General features: G+C 36.8%; 1 protein-coding gene across 6 annotated transcripts in view; it reads right to left on the reverse strand.

Moving 5' to 3' along the window:
- The window catches only part of TDRD3 (tudor domain containing 3), a 223,456-nt gene that overhangs the window by 171,374 nt on the left and 38,775 nt on the right, over positions 1-13,307 (reverse strand). For 4 of the 6 annotated variants that reach the window (XM_082435825.1, XM_082435826.1, XM_082435827.1 and 1 more), the window contains one exon: positions 8,360-8,446. The exons of the other annotated variants lie outside the window; for them this stretch is intronic. The gene's annotated coding sequence lies outside the window, so the exon portion shown is untranslated. Of the gene's footprint in view, positions 1-8,359; positions 8,447-13,307 lie in introns of those variants that run through there. 6 annotated transcript variants of the gene reach the window in all.

The raw sequence follows: 13,307 nt of genomic DNA on the forward strand, positions 1-13,307 counted from the left end.
ATTAATTTCCTTATTCAGAGCGGAATCCAGACATCCTTGACACTTTGTTGTGTTTCACGCATTTGACAGTCACACTGCCATATGATATTTCAGTTTGGGGCTTTACCCATCACTGGGGTGAAACTTCTTGAAATTTTTAAAACGTCTATTATTTAGATAATAGATATGGATTCAGGGTGGGATTATATGTGAAACAAAAGAGTAGTAGGGAGAGGAGAGGAATAAGAGGGGAAAAAAGTAAAGAAGGAAAATGGTCAACATTCTCTCACCCTCCATTACTCAAAGGCAGACTCGCAAACTCTGGCAACCAAGTGTTTGTCAATATAAAACAAAAACAAAAACAAAAAAAAAGAAAGAAATACACACACAGAGTTTTTCTTTAAAGAAACTGAATGCTCTCTCTGGGAAGAAACAAGATAGCAAATATAAGTACCAGGTACCACAGAACAAATAAGCCCACCCCAATTCTAGCTTTTACCAGTCCTAAAGTGAGTTATTAAGTGATCCACTTGTTCACTCCAGAGCAAAGCCTTTCAGGCTAAAAGCCCCTCCCAGTGATAAAGACTTTTTCTCCTCATTCATTCTAAAATGTGAACTAATAACCAAATACCATGGATAATTGGGGAAAATCTGTAACATGAAACAGAGACCAAGAATAAAAAATAGAAAAAAAGAAAAAAATGGCACTAGAGGAAACAAATAATTCAGAAAGGGAGGGGATCTCTGATTACCTACCTCAGAGAAAGTCAAGAATGATATCAAATAAAAACAGAGTATCATGAAAATTATTAAGCACCTATAAAAGAAATATGAATAAAAGAATAGGATGTTATGAAAAACATTAAAGAACAAAGAGGATTCCTAGAAATTAAAAATACTTACCAAAATCAAAAACCCAATAGTAAGTTTGGAAAACATCAAGGAAAACTCTCAGGGAGTAAAAGAAAAAAGAGAAGCAGAAAATGGAAGAGAACCATTACATTGTCCACTTGAAAATGGTTAATGTTATGTATATTTTACCTCAATAAGTTACTTTTTAAAGGGAGGAATAACTGGCAATATAACTTAAAAATCAAAGGTTAACTCTTCTAAGGATTTCAAAAGAATGGATCCTGATGCCTCACATAATTATTTTGAAAAGTTGATAATCTGAAAGGAAAAATAAGATAAAACTATTGCTCCAGGGTGCAGAGCACTTAAAGGAAGAAAAAAAAATATGAAGAGAACTTGTTTTAAAACAATGATTTTAAAACCAAGAAACTATGAAAAGTAATTTTGTTGTATCTAGATAAATATAAAGTTTATTTTCTACAACCCTGCAACTCCAACCCTAGGTAAGCACTCTTGATAAAAATCTCAAACATAAGTACAAGGAGATGCATATAAGGATAGTCTACAACAGTGTTTCTAATAAGAAAAATGGAAATTAGAAACAACCTAAACTGTCAATCTCTAGGGGAATAAATTAATAAAATGTGAAATGGGGTATATTCATACAGTTGACTACTACTTAGCAGTTAAAAATAAACTATATTACTCTACCTAAGAAGTACGTATATTGGGAGGACCTTCAAGATGGCGGAGGAGTAAGACGTGGCGATCACCCTCCTCCCCACAAATACATCAGAAATACATCTACATGTGGAAGACCTGCTACAGAACACCTACTGAACGCTGGCAGAAAGGCCTCAGACTTCCCCAAAGGCAAGAAAATCCCCACGTACCTGGGTAGGGCAAAAGAAAAAAGAAAAAACAGAGACAAAAGAATAGGGACGGGACCTGCACCACTGGAAGGGAACTGTGAAGAAGGAAAAGTTTCCACACACTAGGAAGCCCCTTCGTGGGCAGAGACTGCGGATGGCAGAGGGGGGAAGCTTCGGAGCCACGGAGGACAGCATAGAAACAAGGGTGCAGAGGGCAAAGCGGAGAGATTCTCACACAGAGGATCGGTGCGGACCAGCACTCACTAGCCTGAGAGGCTTGTTTGCTCACCCGCTGGGGCGGGTGGGGACTGGGAGCTGAGGCTCAGGCTTCAGAGGTCAGAACCCAGGGAAAGGACTGGGGTTGGCTGCGTGAACACAGCCTGAAGGGGGTTAGAGGGCCACAGCTAATGAGGAGAGAGTCCGGGAAAAAGTCTGGAACTGCATAAGAGTCAAGAGACCATTGTTTCAGGGTGCGCAGAGGAGAGGAGATTCAGAACACCGCCTAAACGAGCTTCAGAGACAGGCACAAGCCGCGGCTATCAGCGCAAAAATCAGAGACAAGCATGAAATGCTAAGGTTGCTGTGGCAGGCACCAAGAATCCTGTATGCTAGCACAGGTCACTATCCACATCTCTCCTCCCAGGAGACTGTGCAGCCCACTACTGCCAGGGTCCCGTGATCCAGGGAAAACTTCACCTGGTGAACAAACGGCATGCCTCAGGCTACTGGAACATTACACTGGCCTTTGACGCCACAGGCTTGCCCCCCTATTCTGTACCCCTCCCTCTCCCCAGCCTGAGTGAGCCAGAGTGCCCTAATCACCTGCTCCTTTAACCCCCTTCTGTCTGGGAAAACAAGAGACAGAGGGCAACCTACATGCAGAGGCGGGGCCAAATACAAAGCTGAACACCAGGAGCCGCACAAACAAAGAAGAGAAAGGGAAATTTCTCCGTGCAGCCTCAGGAGCAGCAGATTAAATCTCCAAAATCAACTTATGTACCCTGCATCTGTGGAATACCTGAAAAGGCAACAAATCATCCCAAAATTAAGGCGGTGGACTCTGGGAGCAATTGTAGACTTAGGGTTTGCTGTATGTGACTAACTAGTTTCAGATTTTTATGTTTATCTTAGCATAGTTTTTAGTGTTTGTTATCATTGGTGGATTTGTTTATTGGTTTGGTGACTTTTTTTAATTACATTTTTATTTTTTATTTTAATACCATTTTTTTATTTTAATAACTTTATTTCATTTTACTTTATTTTATTTTACTTTTTTCTTTCTTCTTATTTTCCCTTTTCATCTGAGCCATGTGGCTGACAGGGCCTTGGTGCTCTGGCCGGCTGTCAGGACAGAGCCTCTGAGGTGGGAGAGCCAAGTTCAGGACACTGGACCACCAGAGACCACCTGGCCCCACGAAATATTGGTGAGAGCTCTCCCAGAGATCTCCATCTCAACGCTAAGACCCAGCTCCACTCGACGACCAGCAAGCTCCAGTGCTGGACACCCCATGCCAAAAACTAATAACACAGAACCACAACCCCACCCATTGGCAGAGAAGCTGCCTAAAATCATAATAAGTTCACAGACACCCCAAAACACACTACTGGACACAGTCCTGCCCACCAGAAAGACAAGATCCAGCCTCATCTCCCAGAACACAAGCACCAGTCCCTTCCACCAGGAACCCTACACAACCCATAGAACCAACTTTACCCACTGGGGGCAGACACCAAAAACAACAGCAACTACAAACCTGCAGCCTACAAAAAGGAAACCCCAAACACAGTAAGTTAAACAAAATGAGAAGACACAGAAACACTCAGAAAATGAAGGAGCAAAGTAAAAACCCACCAGACCAAACAAATGAAGAAGAAATAGGCCATCTACCTGAAAGAGAATTCAGAGTAATGACAGTAAAGATGATCCAAAATCTTAAAAACAGAATGGAGAAAATGCAAGAAACGTTTAACAAGGACCTGGAGGAACTACAGAGCAAACAAACAATGATGAACAGCACAATAAATGAAATTGAAAATTCTCTAGAAGGAATCAATAGCAGAATAACTGAGAAAGAGGAATGGATAAGTAACCTGGAAGATAAAATAGTGGAAATAACCACCGCAGAGCAGAAAAAAGAATGAAAAGAATTGAGGACAGTCTCAGAGACCTCTGGGACAACATTAAACGCACTAACATTTGAATTATAGGAGTCCCAGCAGAAGAGAGAAAGAAAGGGGCTGAAATTATTTGAAGAGATTATACTTGAAAACTTCCCTAATATGGGAAAAGAAATAGTCAATCAAGTGCAGGAGCATAGATAGGTCCCATACAGGATAAATCCAAGGAGAAACACGTCAAGACACATATTAATCAAACTATCAAAAATTAAATACAAAGAAAAAAATATTAAAAGCAGCAAGGGAGGGCTTCCCTGGTGGCGCAGTGGTTGAGAATCTGCCTGCCAATGCAGGGGACACGGGTTCGAGCCCTGGTCTGGGAAGATCCCACATGCCGCAGAGCAACTGGGCCCGTAAGCCACAATTACTGAGCCTGCGCGTCTGGAGCCTGTGCTCCACAACAAGAGAGGCCGTGATACTGAGAGGCCCGCGCACCGCGATGAAGAGTGGCCCCCGCTTGCCGCAACTAGAGAAAGCCCTCGCACAGAAACGAAGACCCAACACAGCCATAAATAAATAAATAAATAAAACCCAAAAGTTTAAAAAAAAAAAAAAAAAAAAAGCAGCAAGGGAAAAGCAACAAATAACATACAAGGGAATCCTCATAAGGTTAACAGCTGATCTTTCAGCAGAAACTCTGCAAGCCAGAAGGGAGTGGCAGGACATATTTAAAGTGATGAAAAGGAAAAACCTACAAACAAGTTACTCTACCCAGCAAGGATCTCATTCAGATTCGACAGAGGATTTAAAACCTTTACAGAGAAGCAAAAGCTAAGAGAACTCAGCACCACCAAACCACCTTTACAACAAATGCTAAAAGAACTTCTCTAGGCAGGAAACACAAGAGAAGGGAAAGACCTACAAAAACAAACCCAAAACTATTGAGAAAATGGGAATAGGAACATACATATCGATGATTACCTTAAATGTAAAGGGATTAAATGCCCCAACCAAAAGACATAGGCTGAATGGATATGAAAACAAGACCCGTATATATGCTGTCTACAAGAGACCCATTTCAGACCTAGGGACACATACAGACTGAAACTGAGGGGATGGAAAAAAATATTCCATGCAAATGGAAATCAAAAGAAAGCTGGAGTAGCAATTCTCTTATCACACAAAATAGACTTTAAAATTAAGACTGTCACAAGAGACAAAGATGGACACTACATAATGATCAAGGGATAAATCCAAGAAGAGGAGGTAACAATTATAAATATATATGCACTCAACATAGGAGCACCTCAATATATAAGGCAAATGCTAACAGCCATAAAAGGGGAAATCGACAGTACCACAATAATAGTAGGCGACTTTAACACTCCACTTTCACCAATGGGCAGATCATCCAAAATTAAAATAAATAAGGAAACACAAGCTTTAAATAACACATTAAACAAGATGGACTTAATTGATATTTATGGGACATTCCATTCAAAAACAACAGAATACACTTTCTTCTTAAGTGCTCATGTAACATTCTCCAGGATAGATCATATCTTGGATCATAAATCAAGCCTTGGTAAATTTCAGGAAATTGAAATCATATCAAGTATCTTTTCCGACCACAACACTATGAGACTAGATATCAATTACAGGAAAAAAACCTGTAAAAATTACAAACACATGGAGGCTAAAGAATACACAACTAAATAACCAAGAGATCACTGAAAAAATCAAAGAGGAAACCAAAAAGTACCTAGAAACAAGTGACAATGAAAGCACGATAACCCAAAATCTACGGGATGCAGCAAAAGGAGTTCTAAGAGGGAAGTTTATAGCAATACAATCCTACCTCAAGAAACAAGAAATATCTCAAATAAACAACCTAACCTTACACCTAAACCAATTAGAGAAAGAAGAACAAAAAAACCCCAAAGTTAGCAGAAGGAAAGAAATCATAAAGATCAGATCAGAAATAAACAAAAAAGAAATGAAGGAAACAATAGCAAAGATCAATAAAACTAAAAGCTGGTTCTTTGAGAAGATAAACAAAATTGATAAACCATGAGCCAGGCTCATCAAGATAAAAAGGGAAAAGACTCAGATCAATAGAAATAGAAATGAAAAAGAAGAAGTAACAACTGACACTGTGGAAATACAAAGGATCATGAGACATTACTACAAGCCACTGTATGCCAATAAAATGGACAACCTGGAAGAAATGGACAAATTCTTAGAAAAGCACAACCTTCTGAGACTGAACCAGGAAGAAACAGAAAATATACACATACCAATCACAAGCACTGAAATTAAAACTGTGATTAAAAATCTTCCAACAAACCAAAGCCCAACCAGATGGCTTCACAGGTGAATTCTATCAAATATTTAGAGAAGAGCTAACACCTATCCTGCTCAAACTCTTCCAAAATAAGCAGAGAGAGGAACACTCCCAACCTCATACTAGTAGGCCACCATTACCCTGACACCAAAACCAGACAAAAATGTCACAAAAAAAGAAAACTACGGCCAGTATCATTAATGAACGTAGATGCAAAAATCCTCAACAAAATACTATCAAACAGAATCCAACAGCACACTAAAAGGATCGTAAACTGTAATCAAGTGGATTTTACCCCAAGAATGCAAGGATTCTTCAATATACACAAATCAATGTGATATATCATATTAACAAACTGAAAGATAAAAACCATATGATAATCTCAATAGATGCAGAAAAAGCTGTTGACAAAATTCAACACAGATATATGATAAAAACCCTCCAGAAAGTAGGCATAGAGGGAACTTACCTCAACATAATAAAGGCCATTTATGACAAACCCACAGCCAACATCATTCTCAATGCTGAAAAACTGAAACCATTTCCACTAAGATCAGGAACAAGACAAGGTTGCCCACTCTCACCGCTATTATTCAACATAGTTTTGGAAGTTTTAGCCACAGCAGTCAAAGAAAAAGAAATAAAAGGAATCTAAATCAGAAAAGAAAAATAAAACTGTCACTGCTTGCAGATGACATGATACTATACATAGAGAATCCTAAAGATGCCACCAGAAAACTACTAGAACTAATCAATGAATTTGGTAAGGTTGCAGAATACAAAATTAATGCACAAGAATCTTTTGCTTTCCTATACACTACTGATGAAAACTCTGAAAGAGAAATTAAGGAAACACTCCCATTTACCATTGCAACAAAAAGAGTAAAATATCTAGAAATAAACCTACCTAAGAGACATAAAACCTGTATGCAGAAAACTATAAGACACTGATGAAAGAAATTAAAGACGATACAAACAGATGGAGAGATATACCATGTTCCTGGATTGGAAGAATCAACATTTTGAAGAATGGGAGAAAGTATTTGCAAATGAAGCAACTAACAAAGGATTAATCTCCAAAATATACAAGCAGCTCATACAGCTCAATATCAAAAAGACAAACAACCCAACCCAAAAGTGGGTGATAGAACTAAACAGACATTTCTCCAAAAAAGATACACAGATTGCCAACAAACACATGAAAGGATGCTCAACATCACTAATCATTAGAGAAATGCAAATCAAAACTACAATGAGGTATCACCTCACACCGGTCAGAATGGCCATCATCAAAAAATCTAGAAACAATAAATGCTGGAGAGGGTGTGGAGAAAAGGGAAGACTCTTGCACTGTTGGTGGGAATGTAAATTGATACAGCCACTATGGAGAACAGTATGGAGGTTCCTTAAAAAACTAAAAATAGATTACCATACAACCCAGCAATCCCACTACTGGACATATTCCCTGAGAAAACCATAATTCAAAAAGAGTCATGTATCACAATGTTCATTGCAGCACTATTTAGAATAGCCAGGACATGGAAGCAACCTAAATGTCCATCAACAGATAAATGAATAAAGAAGATGTGGCACATATATACAATGGAATATTACTCAGCCATAAAAAGAAACGAAATTGATTTATTTGTAGTGAGGTGGATGGACCTAGAGTCTGTCATACAGAGTGCAGTAAGTCAGAAAGAGAAAAACAAATACCATATCCTAACACATATATATGGAATCTAAAAAAAAAAAAATGGTTCTGACAAACCTAGGGCCAGGACAGGAATAAAGACACAGATGTAGAGAATGGACTTGAGGACATGGGGAGGGGGAAGGGTAAGCTGGGATGAAGTGAGAGTGGTGTTGATATATATACACTACCCTACCAAATGTAAAATAGCTAGCTAGTGGGAAGCAGCCGCATAGCACAAGATCAGCTCCGTGCTTTGTGACCACCTAGAGGGGTGGGATAGGGAGGGTGGGAGGAAGACACAAGAGGGAGGGGATACGGGGATATATGCATACGTATAGCTGATTCACTTTGTTATACAGCAGAAACTAAAACAACATTGTAAAGTAATTATACTCCAATAAAGATGTTAAAAAAATAAAGAAAAATAAGAAATTATTTTAAATTTTTAAAAGAGTAAAAAAAAGTTAAGAAAAAATAAAAGAAATACATATATCATACCTACTATATGCCAGATACTGTTCTTGGTGCTGGGGATTCCACAGTTAGTAAGACAAAGGCACTGTCCATGGGAGCTTACAAATAGATCTAAATACACCAGCATGGACAGAAGACAGAAAAACAGGCTGTAAAACAGTAACTATATAAATTCTTAAATTATCTACTAAGCAGTCCTACATGTTATTTATTTACACACATATAGATAAATACACTCCTTAATGACCTTAGAGAATACATGCAAAAATAACAGGGTTGCTTCTGGAAAGGGAAAGAAGGCGATCAGACTGAACATGTGGGTAAAGGGAACTTCTATCTGAAACTTTCCTTTTTTATTAAAAATTAAAAAAAAAGAAGTCATTGAACCAGCTAACAATAGTCAATTTTGGGTATTGAAAACACTGATTTTAGTATATTAATCTCTCTGCTTTATTTATTTCCAGAAAGAAGAGAACGTAAAGGACTAATCCAGGGGGATTCTATATCCACCTAATAAAAGTTCTAAAAACAAAAAGCAGTACTGAAGAAACTAGCAAAGAAAAAAATAAATAAGAGAATTTCCCAAAGCAAACATAAGACATAATTAATGACTTGAGAAAACCCAGTAAGAAAGGAGAATTCCCAATACAATAAGTGGGGGGGGGGACCCCAGACATGTAAATGAATTTTCAGAATGCAAGGGATATAGAGAGGGAATACTAAAAAACTTACAGACAAAATAAAAAGAAGGGGGAAAAAGGCAAGAAGGAAGAAGAGTGAGGCTGACACCAAATTTACTCTGATTAATGTCCTCAAAAAGATGAAAGAAAATGATTTCCACTTATAACCCCATAGCTATCCAAAATATCATTCAGGTGTGTGGGCAAAATATAGTTTCAGATATGGAATACCTCAGGAAATTTACCTTTATCCATTCATAGGAAATTAAATTCCATAAGGTTGTAATCTAATGAGGAAATGAAATAAACTAAGAAAGTGAACAAAACCAGAAAATGGACCCAACCCAAGAAAGCTGCCCTGTGCAGAGCAGTATGTTTAGCAGCAGTCCTGGGCTCTACACACTAGATGCTAGTAGCACTCCCCAAGTTGGGACAACCAAAAATGTTTCCAGACATTACCAAGTGTCCTGAAGGAGGCAGAGAGTTGGAGAAATTGCTGTTAATTGAGAACCATTATCTTAAAAGAACTGAAGGAAATGATAATACCAAGCAATGCAAGGAAAAAAAAAAACGGGAATTAGAAACTCCAGGAGATACAAAAGGCTGTTTAAGAAAGAATATAAAATCAGAGCTTATTTACATGATTTTTTAAAAAGAAAATTTATAGTCATATTAATAAAAACACTATAAACTTAATTGCAGCTACAGTGTCAAGCAGTTACGAAAATAAGAATGATTTAATTGTAGTTACATGACAAAATATACATATCATCTACCTTGATACTATATAAATACAGATAAGTAAGAAGGGAAGCAAGTAATGGGCTCCTAAAAATAATAATATAATTTATTAGAGAGGACAGATAAATCATAGAACAAGGCTAAATATTCATATATGGCAGATAAATAAAATTAAAACTTATAAAGTCAAGACAACTTGATAAAAGCATATTATATTAAAAGAAAACAACAACCATCAGAAATATTTAAGAGTTAAAGTAGGATGGGGGAGGGGGAGAGAGATGGTTAGGCCAGGAACTACTGTTTTTCGTTACAAGTCCTTCAGTATCATTTTATTTTTCTTTAAACTATAAAGATACATTACTTTGATAGAAGTTCTAACAATCATGTTTAGAAACAATTACATTTAGAAAAATCAATGATTACCTTTTACAAGAAAAAATTTACATAAATGAAAACAATACTAACATCAACCACAGATACACTGAAACTGCACTGTAACTTAATTTTTAAGTGCTATAATAGAACCATTGATTCAACTTATTCAACAAATATTTAATAAAAACCTACTATAAAGTTTAAATAAGTAAAATGAGTTATTTAAATACCAAAGCAAGATTTAAGTATATGAGCAATGGAGAGATATTCTTGAACTGGGCAGTGTCCTGATTAAAAATTCTATTTTAGGTAGATTTGTCTGAAAAGTGTAAATAAACCACATGGATGGGACAGAAACTGGAGGTAATAGTATCAGTTAGGAGGCTACTGCACAAGTTTAAATGCAATGTGATAAGAAGTAGTGTGTAAAATATGATGGTAATTGTCAGAACAGACAAATGGAAATGATGATGGGGTGGGTATGATGATGATGCTAATGATGATAACAACTGTGACGACAATAATATCAGCAAGTATTTACTGTGCTTTTAAATGTCAGATAGCACACTAATCATTTGCCATGTATTATGTCATTTAATTGTCATAAAAGCCCTGTGAGGAAAGTACTGTTTTACTCTCATTTATAAAATAAGAAAATAATAATACCATAATAATATGGTATCTGAGAGAAATGGCAAACTCAGTAAAAGAATGCCTAAAGAATTATTACTAAAACTTTTAAGACGCTGATGAAAGAAATTGAAGATGATACAAACAGATGGAAAGATATACCATATTCTTGGATTGGAAGAATCAATATTGTTAAAATGACCATACTACCCAAAGCAATCCACAGATTCAATGTAATCCCTATCAAAATACCAATGGCATTTTTACAGAACTAGAACAAATAATTTTAAAATTTGCATGTAAACACAAAAGACTCCAAGTAGCCAAAACAGCCTTCAGAAAGAACAGAGCTGGAGGAATCAGGCTCCCTGACTTCAGACTATACTACAAAGCTACAGTCATCAAAACAGTATAGTACTGGCACAAAAACAGACACATAGATCAATGGAACAGGAGAACAAGCCCAGAAAAAACTCACACACTTATGGTCAATTAGTCTATGGCAAAGGAGGCAAGAATATACAATGGAGAAAAGATAGTCTCTTCAATAAGTGGTGCTGGGAAAAATGGACAGCCACCTGTAGAAAAATGAAATTAGAACATTCTCTAATACCATACACAAAAACAAACTCAAAATGGATTAAAGACCTAAATGTAAGACCAGATGCTAAAAAACTCTTACAGGAAAACATAGGCAGAACATTCTTCAACATAAAGTGCAGCAATATTTTTTTGGATCCACCTCCTAGAGTAGTGAAAATAAAAACAAAAATAAACCAGTGGGACCTAATTAAACTTAAAAGCTTTTGCACAGCAAAGGAAACCATCTACAAAACGAAAAGACAACCTACTGAATGGGAGAAAATATTTGCAAATGATACGACCGACAAGGGATTAATTTCCAAAATATAAAATCAGCTCATACAGCTTAATATCAAAAAACAAACAACCCAATCAAAAAATGGGCAGATCTAAACAGGCATTTCTCCAAAGAAGACATACAAATGGCCAAGAGGCACATGAGAAGATGCTCAATATTGCTAATTATTAGAGAAATGCAAATCAAAACTGCCATGAGGTATCACCTCACACTGCTCAGAATGGCCATCATCGAAAAATGTACAAACAGCAAATGCTGGAAAGGGTGTGGAGAAAAGGGAACCCTCCCACACTGTTGGTGGGAATGTAAATTGGTACAACCACTATGGAGAACAGTATGGAGGTTCCTTAAAAAGACTAAAAATAGAGTTACCATATGATCCTGCAATCCCACTCCTGGGCATATATCCAGAGAAGACTCTAATTCTAAAAATTACATGCACCCCTATGTTCACAGCAGCACTATTTACAATAGCCAAGACATGGAAGCAACCTAAGTATCCACTGACAGATGAATGAATAAAGAAGATGTGGCATATATATACAGTGGAATACTACTCAGCCATAAAAAGGAATGAAATTTTGCCATTTGCAGCAACAATGGATGGACTTGGAGGGCACTGTGTTAAGTGAAGTAAGTCAGAGAAAGACAAACACTGCATGATATCACTTATATGGAGAATCTAAAAAATAGAACAAACTAGTGAATACAGCAAAAAGCAGACTCACAGAAAACAGAACAAACTAGTGGTTACCAGTTGTCAGGGGCAACATAGGGATAGGGGAGAGTAGAAGGTGCAAACTATTGGGTGTAAGATAGGCTCAAGGATGTATTGTAAAACACAGAGAATATAGAAATATTTTATAATAACTGTAAATGGAAAGTAACAGGAAGGAAGGAAGGGAGAGAGGAAGGGAGGGCTGAACACTATTCTATTAGCCTAAGGAACTGTATCATCTGGTTACTGACCCAGTAATCATACCTCACTTCATACCATAAAGGTTTTGAGGCAGAAGGAAATAAGCAGAGCTAACTGAAGGTAGAAGGAAAGTGGAAGGAAACTTTAAATTCTGTAAGTATATTTATGGCAGATACAAGAAAAAAAAGTCACAGTACTGAAATGTTCTCTGTAAAAGGTACATGAGACTCTAGTTATCTAAGGCCACTTATAACTCAGTCAACATTTCTTAGAAAAGAGTGAAGAAAAAAGACTGGGCCTGTAACTTGTTTAAATAAATACATAAAATATATTTATCTTATATTTAATAAGATTTAGCCTTTAATTGCAAATATGTGCTCATTGAAAGATCCTCCTTATCTTTATTCCCATGAATTCATTAGCATTTTACCAGTTAGAAAAGCTTCTGGCAACCTAAAAATTTTTCTGCTGTCTTATACTCTCAATCATTTATAAAACTATCAAACAAAACTTGTGCTGGCATCTATTCCTGAAAGACTGCACTTTATATTTTTACCTTTCTCTGACTAAACAAGTGGCCACTCATTCCTAACTACCTGTTACATATCTGAAATGAAGATTAGCTTATTCTTATAATTAAAAGAAATTAAAACTATTTGCATTGGAATCATATATCTCAAAAGTTAATATCACTGAAAAAAATCTCACTGGTAAAGGCAGATATACAGTAGGTAGTAGATCAAC

The sequence above is a fragment of the Balaenoptera physalus genome, assembly GCF_965194825.1.
Source record: "Balaenoptera physalus genome assembly, chromosome: 18".
Taxonomy (NCBI): Eukaryota; Metazoa; Chordata; class Mammalia; order Artiodactyla; family Balaenopteridae; genus Balaenoptera; species Balaenoptera physalus.